The sequence below is a fragment of the Tachypleus tridentatus genome, chromosome 12 (genome assembly GCF_004210375.1).
Source record: "Tachypleus tridentatus isolate NWPU-2018 chromosome 12, ASM421037v1, whole genome shotgun sequence".
Classification (NCBI taxonomy): domain Eukaryota; kingdom Metazoa; phylum Arthropoda; class Merostomata; order Xiphosura; family Limulidae; genus Tachypleus; species Tachypleus tridentatus.
Window position 1 is genome coordinate 6111296 of NC_134836.1, and position 16942 is coordinate 6128237.

The 16942-nt window shown below is 35.1% G+C and overlaps 1 long non-coding RNA gene across 1 annotated transcript; it reads left to right on the top strand.

Moving 5' to 3' along the window:
* The first annotated feature begins 8031 nt into the window (after positions 1-8031).
* On the top strand, positions 8032-11206 carry LOC143233337 (uncharacterized). The gene is made up of 2 exons (XR_013018104.1): positions 8032-8955; positions 9831-11206. It is a non-coding gene; the product is annotated as an uncharacterized LOC143233337 (long non-coding RNA).
* The last annotated feature ends 5736 nt before the right edge of the window (positions 11207-16942 follow it).

A 16942-nucleotide genomic window follows, 5' to 3' on the forward strand; every position in this document is an offset into this window, starting at 1 on the left:
CAGAGATACTGCTTTTGTTGTTCCTTTGAAAATGGGCAACTGAAACTCGAGCAGTTGTGCAGAGATTTCTGGAGAGAAGTTTATAATCGAATTGTCAATCTTGCCAGATGTGATCATGTTCTCAAGCGCCAGATATTGCCTCAAGTCATTATTGTCTACATGAATCTAGTGAGATGTTCTATGACTGTGTCCAAAAATTCAAAATATTGGCTTCTGTAGTAATCTCCAGCTGTTGCAGAATGGTATGCTGAACCATCACCTGCGATTCTTCTGGGGGGTCTGTGAATGCGTGGTAGTTCAATAGGCACCAGATCTAGGGAAGTTACCTTTTTCTCAGCTTCATCAAATATCTTGTTGTAATTTTCCTCTGTTCGTAATACCCGCAATTGCTCAACTGTCATTGCAGATGCTTCAATCATGCCTGATACTGTCGCTGATTTTGCTTGGAATGCACGGTTTAATTTCTCTAATGTAGCTAATGGATGCTGAGCCATGAACAATCCTAAAACTGTCTTTCCTTTGTCAAATCTGTCCAGCAGACCTCGTGCTTTCATTGCTACATCTGATTTTTCATTTGCTAATTCAGACAAAGAATCAACAATGTCTCTGTAGTGATCATTAACACATGTAATTGTAGATAGGCGGCACAACCAGCGTATTGGACACAGAAGTCGGATGTATTTAACTGGACCATTGTGGCTGTCTGACGACACAATATTTTCAAACATTGTCTTGTATTTGCCTGACCTCTGAAGCAAGACACCAAGTTCATGTACCCACTGGATAGAATCTCGAACACATTCACAAGCTTCAACTGCATGTTGAATTATTAAATTAGCCTTGTGTGCTCCGCAGTGAAGAAACAAAGTTGACGGTTGCTTCTCTTTTATTTTTGCCTGGCATCCACTGTACGTTCCACTCATGTTGGCGGCTCCATCATAAGTTTGTGCTCTTAATCCTGAGAGTGGTAAATTGAGTCTAGTCAGTACATCAAGTATAGTCGAGGATATTATTTCACCAGTTGTATTGGAAACACTGTACAAATCAAGAAATGTCTCATGGACGTCAAGGTTCTCATGTACGTATTGTACACATATTGCTTCCTGTTCGTCACCTGTAACACCTTGAGTGCCATCAACCATTAATGCAAAGATTTTACTTTGCTGCACTTAGTGTGCTATGTTCCTCAGAATTTGATGGCTGAACATCTCCATTATTTCATTCTGAGCCTGGGGTGATGTGAATGTGGTTTTCTATGACAAGTAGCCCGTCAACTCAGGATCTTCCTCTTCCAGGAGCTTCATTAACTGCAGGAAGTTCCCCTCCGTATCAGTATGTCCATGTGATGCTAAAGCTTGACGCAGTAAGAAACGTAAACTTCTGAATATTTTGGCTAAACTACTTTTGCATTCTTCCTGCTGCTTCTTTTTTTCCATCATATAGCTAGACAGTCACCGGAATTACATCAAGTGAACCTTCTGAAGATATAGCGAATCTGTGCTGAGAGGAGGATTGGTGTTCTTTGAATTTCTGTTTTGCCTTTTTCCAGTTGCAAAAACCGGTGGATATGACTGTATACTCCACTGGCCTCTCCAATTTCCCTGTGAAAAGGCCTCTATTTTCTGCCTTAGCACAATGAAAGCATATGACTTTTTGAGTCTGATTGTTAAAGTGCAGCCATGGGAATTCATCAAACCAATGCCCTGGAAGTTGATATTTTGAAATTTTGCTTTCTCTTGTGGTATTAGTTGTGCGTCCGGATGATATGGCTTTCCACACTATATCTGTGGAGTGTCAGATTTTTCATTACTGCAGAAACTTGTTTCAGAACTATCTGGTGGTTCATGATATGCAATAGTTGCACAAGCATTTTCAGACTCTTCCTCTGATGAACATGGTATTTCCTCTGTATGGCAAGTTTCTATTCCTTTGCTTGAGGTTGTTGGATTATCTGCATCTGCAATGTCACTTGTAGTACTAGTAACTGGCTTGTAGAACTGTCTAATATCGGAAAGTTTCAGACGCTTGCTTGTCGTAATTGGAATCTGTTTGTCAGGTGACTCAATAAGCTAAAATACAGTCTTTATTGAAAAACTCTAACGTACAACGAACGAAGATAGAACAGAATGGACGTAGGACTGAACTGTACAATATATTTAAGTCGAACGCGCAAACCTCACAGTGACTACCGAGCCGACTGACAGCCTGGGCATCACTGGGACAATAATGTGTGCTAGTTACAACACAAGTAATTGCAAGTTTCTCGAAAAATACTTAAACAATCACAAATATATTATATTCCTGTTAAAGCTCATCAAAAGGCAAACACGTTGTGATATAATGTCTATAAGCACGTCTATTAAATAAAAACACCTAAACAAAAACTAGCAATACAATTCGAGTAGAGGCTTCAGGCCGTTGAAATCGCTTCTTTTGTTTCTAATTATACAAGAAAATTCAATATTTTTACTATCTCTGATAAGAGAATATATTGTTCTTTTACCATAAAGCACCGGCATTTTATTAGAGGGCGGTGATAATCTGAAATTTCATGGATTAATGAGGGCCACAAACACAGGTCTTATGAGCCCTGTTGTAAAATCGAGGCTCAGATTAAAGGAAGCGGAGGGGGGTGATGTAAGGCGCGTCTGGATCCGAGCGACCCGAACCTGTCGTTAACTGTACAGTAAACGTATACTATGGTCAGCGACTTCGGCAGGGGCCTGGCATGGTCTAGTGCGTTAAGGAGTGCGCTTCGTAATCTGAGGGTCGCGGGTTCGCGCCCGAGTCGCGCCAAACATGCTCGCCCTCCCAGCCGTGGGGGCGTTATAATGTTATGGTCAATCCCACTTTTCGTTGGTAAAAGAGTAGCCCAAGAGTTGGCGGTGGGTGGTGATGACTAGCTGCCTTCCCTCTAGTCTTACACTGCTAAATTAGGGACGGCTAGCGCAGATATCCCTCGAGTAGCTTTGTGCGAAATTCCAAAACAAACAAACAAACAGACTTCGGCAGCTAAGGAGAGTAAGGCGTTCGACAATAAAACCGACTATACGTGCATAAGAACAAATGGCGTAAGAAAACCGCACAATTTTCACATAAGATCGATGCAACTACAAGCTTCAAATGGCCTGCCAGATCTAGATCACAGGAATTTACGCTTGGGAGTAATATTTTCGAATTTCATGCTCTGTTCAATCTGTTGTGATGAAAATTTTACTTAATCTTACACTATGTACAAGACGTAGGTAGATTCTGTGATAGTGCTTGCAAGCCTTGCATGTATACTTAGGCGTATTGACTGATACGTACGAACTATCGCTTAGATCGAAAGCTTAGAAGCACGCCTATTTTAAAGATGTACATTTCGGCTACTGAAAAAGCCTAATGTAGGCCTAATTATGTAATTCGGTTGGTAGGAACATGAGAATCAGAAGAACAAACACACAATTTGTAGGCCTGTGATGCAATAAAACAATTCAACAGACCAAACTGTAGATTGGATGATCGTATGCACCATACCCCTCATCTAAAATGAAGGGGGGATGTATTCTACCCATCCCCCTAGAACTACGCCCCTGCTAGGATGGATAACCAAAACAACAACAACAACAAAATAACAGAATTGTCCCGGCAAAATCGAAACGTTTATGTCGTCATATGTAGCGTGGAAATGTCACGATGAAAATCAATATGCTATGAATAATCCGTATAATTGGCAATAAATTAATCTTCTTTTCAAATATAGCTTGGTAATAATGCATGTATTCACGCCTGGCCAATTTAAAATTCGTAACCCTTATATTAGGTACTATTAAAAATTAAAAAGTTTAAATTATTTCAAAAACAAGCCGCGGAACTTGAAATTCTTTTAGACAGAATTAGAGTAAATTAATCTAACTTTTTTTATTAGTTATATTTTTGTGCGCCAGAGTTGTTCGCGCTTATACCCTATTCAGTTTTATTAGTCTTAAAGATCTCTACTTGCATATCCTCAAATTGAAATTATTTATGCAGGATTAGAGCAAATTAACCTATGAAACCTTAGGCGTGGTTAAATGCATCAATCGAAAGAACTGTCCACGTGAGTCAAAAATGTAATTATATCTTTAATTGGTCAAGAAACGATGGAGTTACGAGCTAACAGTTTGTACTTGAAACAATATAAAACTCTACCGTGGCTACTGAGGGATGCAATATTAATATATTTGGAAATGATATGGAAGAAATAAATAAATTAAAATTAAATTAACTTTCTGAAACTTCATATCTGCAATAAACATTTCGAAATTAGGACTAAATACTGAATTATCTCAGTTTTTTTTTGTTTGAAAACGTGGTCACCATAAGTGTGACAGAGGTGAATGTGATCGCGAAGACAAATCAGTTATTCAAAACATTAGCGGTAAGAGAGGTCAAAAAAGCTTTGGTGGAAGTGATGTTGCTTAGCGCCCAAAGAGAAGTACATTTTAACACATTAGAGGTAAACTTACAGAGGTATCAGAAAATTTGTTTTCAAATGGGAATGAGAGGAGAACGATTGAAGATTAGGTAAGGTACAAAGACTTTTTCTTAATGAAGTGTAGGAATATCACATGGATAAGAGAAGACTAATACTAGATGTACTTCCGCAGCGTTTCAGAAAGTGTTCATTTCAAGAGTAAATAAAGCTAAAATTAAAAGTAACAACTATTTTCATTCCTTGCTTTTTAATATCAGTATTTGTTTGTTTTTTATATACATTTAGAAATGTATGTGACATATATATTGTTAAATGTGTATTGCGCAAGCCTTTTCTCTAAATTTGTAGAAGATTCTCGAGAGTAAGAATCAGAGAGTAAATACTGCCATATCTGTGAATAGTGAACGTGCGAGAATTTCGCTTGAAGATTATAAATGGACGAGCCAAGAAACAGTTTATAGAGTGTTGTTTGATTGCTACAAAAAGTATGCTATAAGACTCGGAAGCTCTTATTGCGACAAACTCTTACTAATCGGAAAACTGCAAATATTTGACCAGGTCATTTATATATTTAAACATTACAAACTTCAGTGAATTAACTTTAGACTTTAGTATTTCTTCGAGGACATTATATATCTTCTTCGGTAAAAAGTGAACTTATAAACTGCGTGAGGGCAACTTAGGATAGAGCTAGCTAGTTTTCCCGTCAAGAGAAATGCAACAATAGCATCTCAGAATTATTTCACTCGTCGTGGAATGAATAAAATATCCTGTTCCAGACCAGAGAGAATACCGAATATTGTTTGGGAATTTGTAAAGTTATTGTATATGAATCATTATTATGAATTGTATTGTCGTTTGTATATTAAACTATATTTGTGTTACGAAAGAAAAACTGTCTTCATCAATCTTGTTGGCAAATATCAGAAATTTGACACATATTGGCTTTAAACTAACTTCCAAATTGAAATGTCTGGTTATTAGAAATTGTAATACATAACATACCTAACATAATAAATCGGAAACTCGTCCGAAATAAATTATAATACGTGACAAGTGCATAATTATTCTCGTGATTTATGGCATGCCGATGTTTTACTAACGTCACAACAGTACAAATTGTACTATTAAACCGTTCGTTACGTGACATCATTTTAATGTCTACTGGCTGACTGACAGATAGCACACTACCGTATACTTTTACGTGAGAATAAAATAAATGACTCATACCTAGCGACCTTCAGCACTCTTTTGGGAGAAAATTACTGAAAAATAGCACAATCTTCACTATGGATGGCCGATTTAGTATAACAGAAACACCTTAATGACTATTCATACTGCAAAATTAACCTTAGATCATGCTCTGTACCTCATTCCTAGGCTTCTGGATCTTTTTTGGATACAAAACAAATGAAATCAATTGAACATGAATGGCGATTAAATAATACTGTACATGGAATCGTTACAGAAAACACCAAATATATTTGAAAAATGCACAAATGCGCGAACCTTATACAAAACACCGCTTTAACGTTAAAAAATAAACCCTTCAAATCTGAACTAAAAAGAGGAATAAAACGATTTGCAAATACGGATGAAGGATGATAAGAAACATGCAGTGATACAGTCATTTTTCTTCAATTAAGGGATGTTGTATACATAAAATAATTATACAGAGAATCTAGAAAACCTTGCTTATTTCAACTAATTAAACGAATAAATTCTACGTAGACTTAACATTTTTTGGTTAGTTTGAGTTAACATTTAACTTAAAATATAGCATTTTAGGCCTATTTAGTTATAGATAATTAACGAAACATCTATTAATGCATCATATATTTAACCCAGTGGCAGATTTAAGGTTGTGCGGGTCCAGGAGCTAATACTTTTTGTAGGCCCTACAGTCAATGTAATTTTACATAGAATAAAATTATCAATGAGCCCTCATTAAGGCCATGGGATCTGGGGCTGAACACCTTCTAGCCCCTACCAACTTCAACCTCACGCAGAAAATAGATGTATGTAGAATTGAATGTCGTGTGTGAAAAAGCTCAGAGTAGGTCTAGTCTACAAATAAAATCATGCCGTCTGACATAAAATAGACTATGTGAAAAGAGTAAGGCTCAAATTATAATACTTATCGTGTACAATGAAACTGAAATCAAGTCAGCGTAACTGTTAGAGTTGGAGTCTATAAATTGTATTTTTATTACCATTATTACCAGGGATATTAAGTTTTAGATTATTAATTATACATGTACTAATACATTATATTTAACCTCACACTCAAGAAAGTTGTATGCAGAATTAGAATGTTGTGTGTGAAAAAGCAAATAGTACGTCTAGTCTATAAGATAAAAATTGTGCTATTTACCATAAAATATCTGAAATGAGTAAGAGTCGCATAATAATACTTCTTGTCTAAAGCGAGATGGTCCGGAATGGCCAGGGGATTGTAACTCCTTGACAGCCCTGGATTCACCATTAAGCACCAAGGGAAGGGGGCACACTCAACTTAAGTCGATTTTTTTTAAATAATTGCCCTTATCTGCCTGTTCAGCGCTGGTACAGCGGTAAGTCTTCGGATTTACAACGTTAAAATCAGGGGTTCGATTCCCCCTCGGTGGACTCCGCAGATAATCCAATGCGGCTTTGCTATAAGAAAACAGACACACTGCTATAGCCCCTCAGTGGCTCAGCGGTATCTCTGCGGACTTACAACGCTAAAAACCGGGCTTCGATATCCAAGGTGGGCAGAGCACAGATAGCCCATTGTGTAGCTTTGTGCTTAATTCAAAACAACATCATAGCCAAGGGTGTTGGCTTCGTGCGCTTCGTAATCTGAGGGTCGCGGGTTCGCATCCCCGTCGCGCCAAACATGCTCGCCCTTTCAGCCGTGGGGGCGTTATAATGTGACGGTCAATCCCACTTTTCGTTGGTAAAAGAGTAGCCCAAGAGTTGGCGGTGGGTGGTGATGACTAGCTGCCTTCCCTTTAGTCTTATACTGCTTAATTAGGGACGGCTAGCATAGATAGCCCTCGAATAGCTTTGTGCGAAATTAAAAAAAAATAAAACAAACAAAACAAACCTTATCTGCTGTGTTCAACTTTACTCTGAATTGTTTAAAAAAATTTTGTTTGGCTCGATAAGTGAATAAAGTTTCGAGAAACTACTAAACTATGTGTCTGAAGTAAGAAGTCATTGATTTGCGAAAGATTACTGGAAAAAGCAGTGCAAAATGTTGATAAAACTTCAGGTAAAAGATGATATGATGTCTGACCTTGAAGATGAAATATTTTTCTCAATCATTCCTTCTGTCGTGGCTATTTATAAGAAATTATATAGGCAGTTGAACTGTCTTGTTTTACCTTTTTCTGCTTTATTCAGTCACATCTACAGAAAAATAAGAGTATAATGCCACAGAAACATAGGTCAAACGAAATGGTGACAGACGTGTATTGAGAAAAGGCTAATTTATGTTTTTTCGGCTTTTGTTTTCGTACGTTGTATTTGGGTTATTGTTTCGTTTGTTTTAGTTTTATTTGCGTTACTAGTGCATCATGTGTGTTTTGTGATATTTTTATGAGTGTGTATCTCACTGAAGCTTTTCTGAGCCGTAATATTTTGGCTTCAAACAACTTGCTGTAAAAAAAAAAACCTCCTTTGATTGTGAGTACGTGTTTTGAAATTTATCATGGCAAGAAAATATTAGAAAGGAATGCCACCATTCATAGATTACATGTAACCTATAAAAGTATTTGGGCATGTATGTATTCCTTTGTTATTTTATAACAATACAAACAGATCAGAAGCTGAGATTTACTTATTGTTTTATCCCCATTTACTTATTGTTTATCTCCATTCACAAATAGCCAACAAAATTTTGTCAAATATGCCATTTTTAGACCCAAAAATGGAGATCACAATTATATTCTCCTTACTTCTTCCTCGATACTGCCCCTCGCTTTTCCAGCGGTAAGTCTCCGGATTTACAACGCTACAATCAGGGGTTCGATTCCCCTCGGTGGGCTCAGTAGATAGCCCGATGTGGCTTTGCTATAAGAAAACAAACAATCCTCGATACTATCCTAACGTCATAATGCCTAGACCAGGCCTGGTCCTCTGGTGATATCTTTTATGACACAAACGAACGATCAGAGACAGAAACACAAACTTGTAGGTGTAAATTCAACTATTTTGCGACTATAATTCAGATAAGTATGTGTTCTGTTATATTTTTGAAAAGCTGGGAAAACAATTGACTGATCGGAGCGGTATAAAGGTGATAATTCGACCTTTTAGGTTAAATTGCTCAAGCCTTCGACATGTACGACAACATGATTCTTAACGTTGTTATGTATACACTGCAACTAGTAGTAGTATAGTACTGTGGAACCGTGGTCATAAAAAGATACTGTAAAGAACTGACAAATCAACAAAATCAATTTAGGATTGTTTGAAAAAGTGCATCAATTGAACAAGTTCACGTGAGCAAGGTCAGTACTGAGTACTAGGCTTAACGTTAGTGGCTTGACTTGCAATTCATTAGCATTAGGTCTAATGTTAGTGTTGTTTGCTGAGTGACAATAACATGAGGCCTAAAAACTGTAAGTAGTTTAGTTCAAGTACGCTGGAAACGCTAGTGTAGCCTGGAATAATGAATTTAAGGCTGTACGTTTTGAATTTGCCGTCGCATCCAGGCATGAAGAGAAAGTTTCAGACATATGCCTATTTTGTTGTTGTATGGTTTGTTGGCTCATCTAATGTCCCCAGGTCAAACCTGAGCTCAAAGTTGAGGTTACAACTCATTCTTAAGATATTTTATTGGGATTAAGGTATTCTAGCCTAAGCCTAAGTCAGTATTTAGTAGTTCAATGTGCAGTGCAGTTTACAATTGATTATATGTTACGTTTGTGTACCAGTAAAGAATGATCACTGTGTATATAGGCTACTACATTATGAGTTGTTCATCATAAATTGTCTTGGAATACTTTTTGGCTCATAATTGATTTATATATTACCATTGGCATTGCTTCTTGCACACAGCTACCATAGCAACAACCGTAATGAAATTTTTGCAATGACTGATAACTAATTCTCTTAAAATGGATTGAAGCCAGTCTCGAATGGTTTTCAACCCATCAGAATGCAGCAAATCAATAAAGGTATTTGTGAATTCATGTTTATATGCTGATGTACCTAGGTCCTACGATAACTTTTTGACACTCTTTGTCTAAATGTAGATTTAGAGATTGCTATGTTTGACTGTCTCACCAACGTTTTTCTTTATGAATTTCAGTGTTTTTCTAATCATTATAACTATATATGATCCATATTCTTTTGCTTTTTGTTTTATTTTTGTTTCTGCAAGATGTAACGTGTTCAATTAAATGGTGCACAAAAGATACAAACTGACAAAAAAGAACCAGCAAAAGGCTTTGGATTTAATGGCCAAGACTGGAAAGCTGACTAATTTTTTTCACTCAAGATACACAACATGATCTTCCAAATAAAAACCCATCTCTGCCATCAGAAGTCACTTGTACTGCATCTGACTCTGACAAGGTTGAAGTTGAACCAAGCTCCACACCTACAAGTACCACTTTGTCTACTTCAAGGTCAGAACTGGCACATGTCTCACAAATGATCTCACTTTGCCTGTAAATTCTCCTGATATTTGAGATTTTGAAGATTAAGAATTATTCTCTTAATCCTAACATGAAATCCCTTTACATTCAGACTAGTAACGAAACATACACTAATTTCACAAACACATTTCTAGTAAAAATATTTCATTAAACAATCTGTAATCTTTACTAAAAGTATACCAAATTTTGCAAAAATACATATGCTATATCAAAGGTTATAGCACAAACACTTAATGCGTAGAAAAGTGTAGACAAACTCATGTATGTTATACCAAGCCAAGCAGTGAAAGGGTTAACTAAGTTCGTGACCCCAATTTTATCTTTATTGTGTCCATTCAATAACTTATATGTTTTGTTCATCTACAGAAAGTACTTCCACTTATCTGAAAAAATCTAAAATTTCATTTCCATAACCTCTTAAAATCTCCTAACAAAATGTTAAGTGTTTTTGTCAGTAAAACATTATATTTTATCTGTCATTTTCTCTACTGTAACTTTATATGAGGTTGTCCCATTTGAGTGACCTTGTGGCTACCAAATAAAAAAATTACATTTTTCTTTCTAGAATAACTTCAGATTGTAACATGAAACATTTTTTTATTCTAAATATCTTGAAATGTTCAACAGTATATATCTGTTTATACATATAGTTTTATTGTCCTTTTGAATCATATTTAACTGATATTCTCACCATAAAATTTGTAATTTACTTGGTAAATATGAAGATCAAATTACCCCACTGAATCACATAAGACTGCTTATGAGTTTCTTCCAAGCATACCTCATAAAAATTTATTATTTCTTATTTTATGTACTCTAACCTAAAAAGGTTATAATCAGCTAAGCTCATTGATGTGTTTGCATGGGAATAAAGTTTGAACTGCAAGTGAAAATAGACAATTCTCAACACAGAAAACAATTTATCTCATTTGATAGATTAAAACCTTCGCTTCCTATCGAATATAAAAATATAGTATTAAACACAGAGAAAATTAACGGCAATTTTGAAAAACATGATTTGATGGGTCAGTGTGAAGGTGGGGTATGATTTATTATATTTTTGTAGCACTGTAACTAAATAAAATTGAAAGCTATAAAAGTAGTCTTTGCCTCAATGCTGTTAATATCATAAGCAATTTATTTCAAATTTAATATTTATTGGAGGTATGGTAAATACATTAGAGAAGAAGGATGTCAAGAAGAAAAGTCACAATTCTTGTACTAATGTTGCCTTGTAAAATTAAGGACTGAAACCTGATGTGTTACTAAAATTTGGATTATTAACTATGTTTCTATGACAAACTTATTCATATACCATGATAAGAAAGTAGTTCAATTAAATTAAAAATGTAATTCACTAAAATACCATGACATTCACAGAAAAAAAATTAAATAAGGGTGGAAATATACAGAACAGAAAGGTTAAAGGTCTCTTTACTAGTCATTAGCCAGGAACTTAATAATAAATTATAATACAAGCAAGTCGTGATATCTGACTTTGGATCTGATTATTCAATAAACACTCGTGATAGCCACACACACACTTAACATCTTGAAACGGAGATCTCAAGTGATGAAAATTACATAGAATGAAAATCATTACTTAATAGACATACAATCACAGTATTACATCTTATGCTGTGTTTAAAATATATTTATCTGTAACTGACTACTTTTCTATCTAGCTCTGAAATATAATGAGCAATTTTACTTGACATTGAGGTTCGTCTTACAAAATGTTTGATAATCTGAAACAAGACATTTCTTTTTCTTCAAAGCTCATACAAATGCAAAAATGACAGCATTTGCAAAATATGAAATGCCAAAGGAAAAGAGTGCAGATAGCCCTCAAGTAGCTTTGAGTGTAATTCTAAAACAAACCAATGGAAAAGAAACTGTAGGTGCCCAAAACCCTTTAATTGTCTCTCAACTACAGAATTAGCATACAATTTCAAGAAGTTAGGTCATTCTAAAGCTGTGAAAAAAAATCTTCAGAAAAATATGTGGATGTCTTAGGAATATTAAATGGAGAATTGTACTTTTATTAATTTATAATATGTGTTTGTTTGTTTAGAATTAAGCACAAAGCTACACAATAGACTATCTGTGCTCTGCCCACCATTTGTATTGAAACCTGGTACTTAGCAGTGTGATTCTGCAGACATACCGCTGTTCCACTGGGAGACATGTTTGTGAATTTGTTCAACCAATGTTGAAATCTAGTATACAACGTTAAGAGAGAAACTACAGTAAGTGAAGTCGTAAAGGTAGCATAATGGTAATTATAATAACCCACCAGGAAGACTAACAGGTAAGTACAAGAACCACTGTCAGTCACCTGAAGTTGGCCTTTCTAGTCCTGGTTCGGAGCTATGAGTAGGAAGGGTGAGAGCCATTGCAATTGACACAATGTGGGTCCGTTTCACACTCATATGCATTCTGGTCCTTGCCACCACAAGGAGCACATGATAGGGAACTACAACGTGACATCTTTGAGTGACCGAACCTCTGACACTGGAAATATCAGAGAGGGTTTGGAACGTACAGCCATACCCTGCAATTTAGATAACCTGCCTTGATGGTGGCAGGTGCACATGGTGATGTAAATGTCAGAATGAGGATATTGGTCAGCAATATAACTCCATCTTTGCGAGTGGAGATACGTCTCACTGCAGTAAACCCCTTTAGTGGAGAAACCAGCGAGAATATCTGATGTTTCCACCAATATGTCACCAGATCAAAGTTTCGTTACTGACTTTGGAGAGCCAGCAAGTCCCTCCAGTCCCTTCTGAATAAAAAAAGGGGAACATTTGCCCTAAAGGTTTCTCTGAAAGAGAATGTAGGATAAGAAAATGAGATACAACAGGTGTTGATGATTGCTCCTCAGAAATATCAAGACGTGGTCATTTACCTATTGACTGTTTTTTCACTATTTTATTTGAATTTTTGTTTGGAGGATCCATAAGAAAAAAGGAAATTTCGATTGTCTCTGACCCCACCCACCAAAGAGCCCTATGAGTGATGCACTACAATGTCAAGCAAGGACACTGCAGCAACGCATGCATGGAACCACTATCATATATATTGCATAATAAAGTATAAAATAAACACATATTTAATAACTGACATCAAATACACTATACTATGTTGAATGGTACTCTAAAATGTCAAAAAACATGAGCTTTGACATCAACATATACAAAAAGGCCTAATGCGAAAATATTTACAGGAATGAAGACAATATCTAAAAATACTATAATAAACTTCTAAGACTGTGACTTATGTTGATGTCTTTTAAACTTTCCACTAAATAATGTTGTTCATCAGTAGAGAAGTTACATTTAAATCACATTATCACGGAAGCATAAAATTATTCTTCATGTAACTAGTTGATAATCTTTATCCAGTTATAACTAAACTTTACTTTTATTCATCTCTAAAGCTGTTCTCTATTTATAGCTCTTACCCTTTTATGGTCTTGCATCATATGATGAGACTTGAAATGTGTAATAATGAGTCTTCAAATACAAAAACAAACCATAAAAGAAACAAGAGTTGGTTAATTGTATTCTTAATGGATGACAATTTCTTAACAAGTAAGAGCCTATACTTTGAGATAACTAAAGAATTCCTGACATATTGATCAGTGTATAATTATATTGAGAAACGTGCTATATTTTGTGGAGCTATAATACCCCCAGAAATTTACTCATTGAAGAATATACAACTTTACACTGTGACAACAGTAAAGAGAAATAAACAGAATTACAAATTTTGACTGTTTAATATATTCTAATTACATACACCAAAAGTGAAGATTTATAAAAATATTATTTGCAGTGAGAAAAATAACAACAGGAAGTTACTATGTAAAACACATTGTGTGTTTTATCCACCAATTTTTGGGTCACCACAGCAAGTGAAGGTGATAAAAGAAGTTCATTGCTTGCTCAACACAAGACTACCTGGCTTATTTATACTTCAGGAGTTTTTCTTACAGAGTACGAGTCACAGTCCAGTCATGATTGAACTGTTTTTTTTTAACAAAGTATAACAAATTAGAAGTATATCAAATGGAAATCTTCAGTAATATAACAATACAGTACAGATCTACAAAAATCTTGTCTAGTCAATACAGTTTTTGTCATATTTAATGTAAGTGTGATTTTACTGACAGAGCTTGTTGAGGAGAACAAGATTCATCATGAAGATACCACAGAAAAAAAGTTGCATAAATTTGGATATCATGTATGGAAACAGAAAAATGTCAGAGAATGTTTGAGAGAAATGTAACAAGTTAAATGTGATGAAGTGTGAAGATACAGTCATCTGATCCTCATCTGAATAACAAGTAAAAGCAAATTGTTGGAAATGCTGAACAAAATCATCCAAGTTGAGGAAATAAGTTACAAAAGGAATAGGTCATAAGCCCTGGTTCTAAGGTAGAAAATGTACAACACAGCCAACCCCGTTATGCACAATAACAGTAATACTGCATGTCATAAAATAACACAAACAGGAAACTAATCTTGCATTATATTGTTTAAAACCCCAATATCAGATCAATTGCATTAACTTCATGTATCCCCCACCCTTCTAAGAACAAACATTAAAAATGTTAAAATTACTTCAATAAAGACAAAGTTAATGCTTTCTTTAAGATTTAACATGAAATATTAAGGCACATCCTAACACAAAAGAAACTAATTTTCTAGTATATGATTTGATTTTCAACACCAATATAAGATCAACTGACAGTTATGATTAGGAAACAGTCAAAACAAAATTTCAAAAATAATTTCACATTATAAAAATATTTTGTGAAAATATTTAGCCTAGATTTTATTTATATACACACACGTATATTTTTCTTCTTTTAACTGAAAGAGGTCTTAAGACAGACTTTATATTAGTTTTAGCACTCAATTTTTATTAATTTTATGGGGTTATGAGCAGATGTTATATATTTTAATGAGCTTCTTTCATAATAATTTTGAAATATTAATATCCGATTCAAAGCATCAACAACTATTAAAACTACTGTAATAGCAGTTAATATAACATAATTTATTTCATAACAACCATGTATATACATATAACAATAGAAAAGAACCTTAACCTTCATAAGTAACAAACTTCTAAGTCTTAAAATAAATATGAACCAAGGTGTCATTCAATTTACTACTTGTCATTAAATTATAACAGTTCATGGAATTTTGCCTTTCACTTCTAATGCTGGTCAAGGACAAGTACCAAAGAAACAAAGCTAAACATTTTTATCCTTAACTATACATCATACATGTGATCAAAGAGGAGAACAGTTATGTCTAATCAATCCATAGTAAACTCTAGCTTTTGAAAGTGTCTGAAATTTTCAACTTAGAATTAAAATTTAGAAGAATTACTTTAAATTCCTAATGAATATTTTTCTGTAAATTTATGGACAACATTTAGAAACATCTCCTTTGAAAAACTAATTTTTACAAATTTATTTCCAATACCATATATTTTTTCTCTTATACTCCTAGCATTACAACAGTAACGATCAAGTCTATCCTTTTCTACTACTTCTGTACCAACTTCCCATGCTAAATTTTTCATTTCCTCTTATTCTTTTTGTGTTTAGTTTTTCTGGCCCTCACCACTGTTTAGTTTTAGTTTAAAACCTCCCTTATAATAACAAGTCTTTTATCTCAACAAGATATCGTCTAACTAACGCCTTATTATTCTTAATTAATTCTTCCTGTAACATTCTTACTTGATGAAAATTGTCTGTTTCCTGATTTGTCACATGAAATAATGTCATATTTTCCGAACCTCTGTCATCGAAACTTACATTCACGTCAAACGATTCCCCGAATGATATTATTTCCTCTCATTACCGAACACACTGCAGAAACGGTATATCTTCGACAATTATCCACTTATCTCCAGCTAATAGAAAATTTCCTTCTTCAACAAAAATAATACCCATTTTATTCTTCACTAGTACAATACTCAATTTCCATCCCCCCACATTTCCGATCATCTATAGCATAATGATCCTGGTGAACCTGCAGATATGTGTACTACTAATATGCGTAAAGATAAATGTATAATAAACATTATATAACATATACAACAGAATTTATACATATCTTATACTATCTGCTTAATTCCAGTTTTAATTACTTAAATAATTTATCGTATTATTAAAGGTTTTCAAAACACTGTTTTTCTCTTTACTGGCAGTAATTGCGTTAATATCATTTCTAGGCCTTCGTACTGTTACTTAAGGATGGAACCTCACTCGTATCTTTGTAGGCGTAGGAGTTATATCTATTTAAGTCGGTATAGGACCATGTAATGTGAGGTTATAATCACGGGTCACTTTATCAGTTTGCGTCGTCACTGGAATGTGTGAAATACTCTTTCCTATCACTGGGACAATGACGCCACTAGCAACACGTAATATGGTATCAGCGTCCTCTAATTCAAAGGTTTCTTTCTGTTTCAAGTTCATTTATCTCTTCCTTTTCAGGCCCGGCATGGCCTAGCGCGTAAGGCGTGCGACTCGTAATCCGAGGGTCGCGGGTTCGTGCCCGCGTCGCGCTAAACATGCTCGCCCTCCCATCCGTGGGGGTGTATAATGTGACGGTCAATCCCACTATTCGTTGGTAAAAGAGTAGCCTAAGAGTTGGCGGTGGGTGGTGATGACTACCTGCCTTCCCTCTAGTCTCACACTGCTAAATTAGGGACGGCTAGCACAGATAGCCCTCGAGTAGCTTTGTGCGAAATTTCCAAACAAACAAACAAACTCTTCGTCTTCATAAGAAAGATCAAGTTTACTCAATTC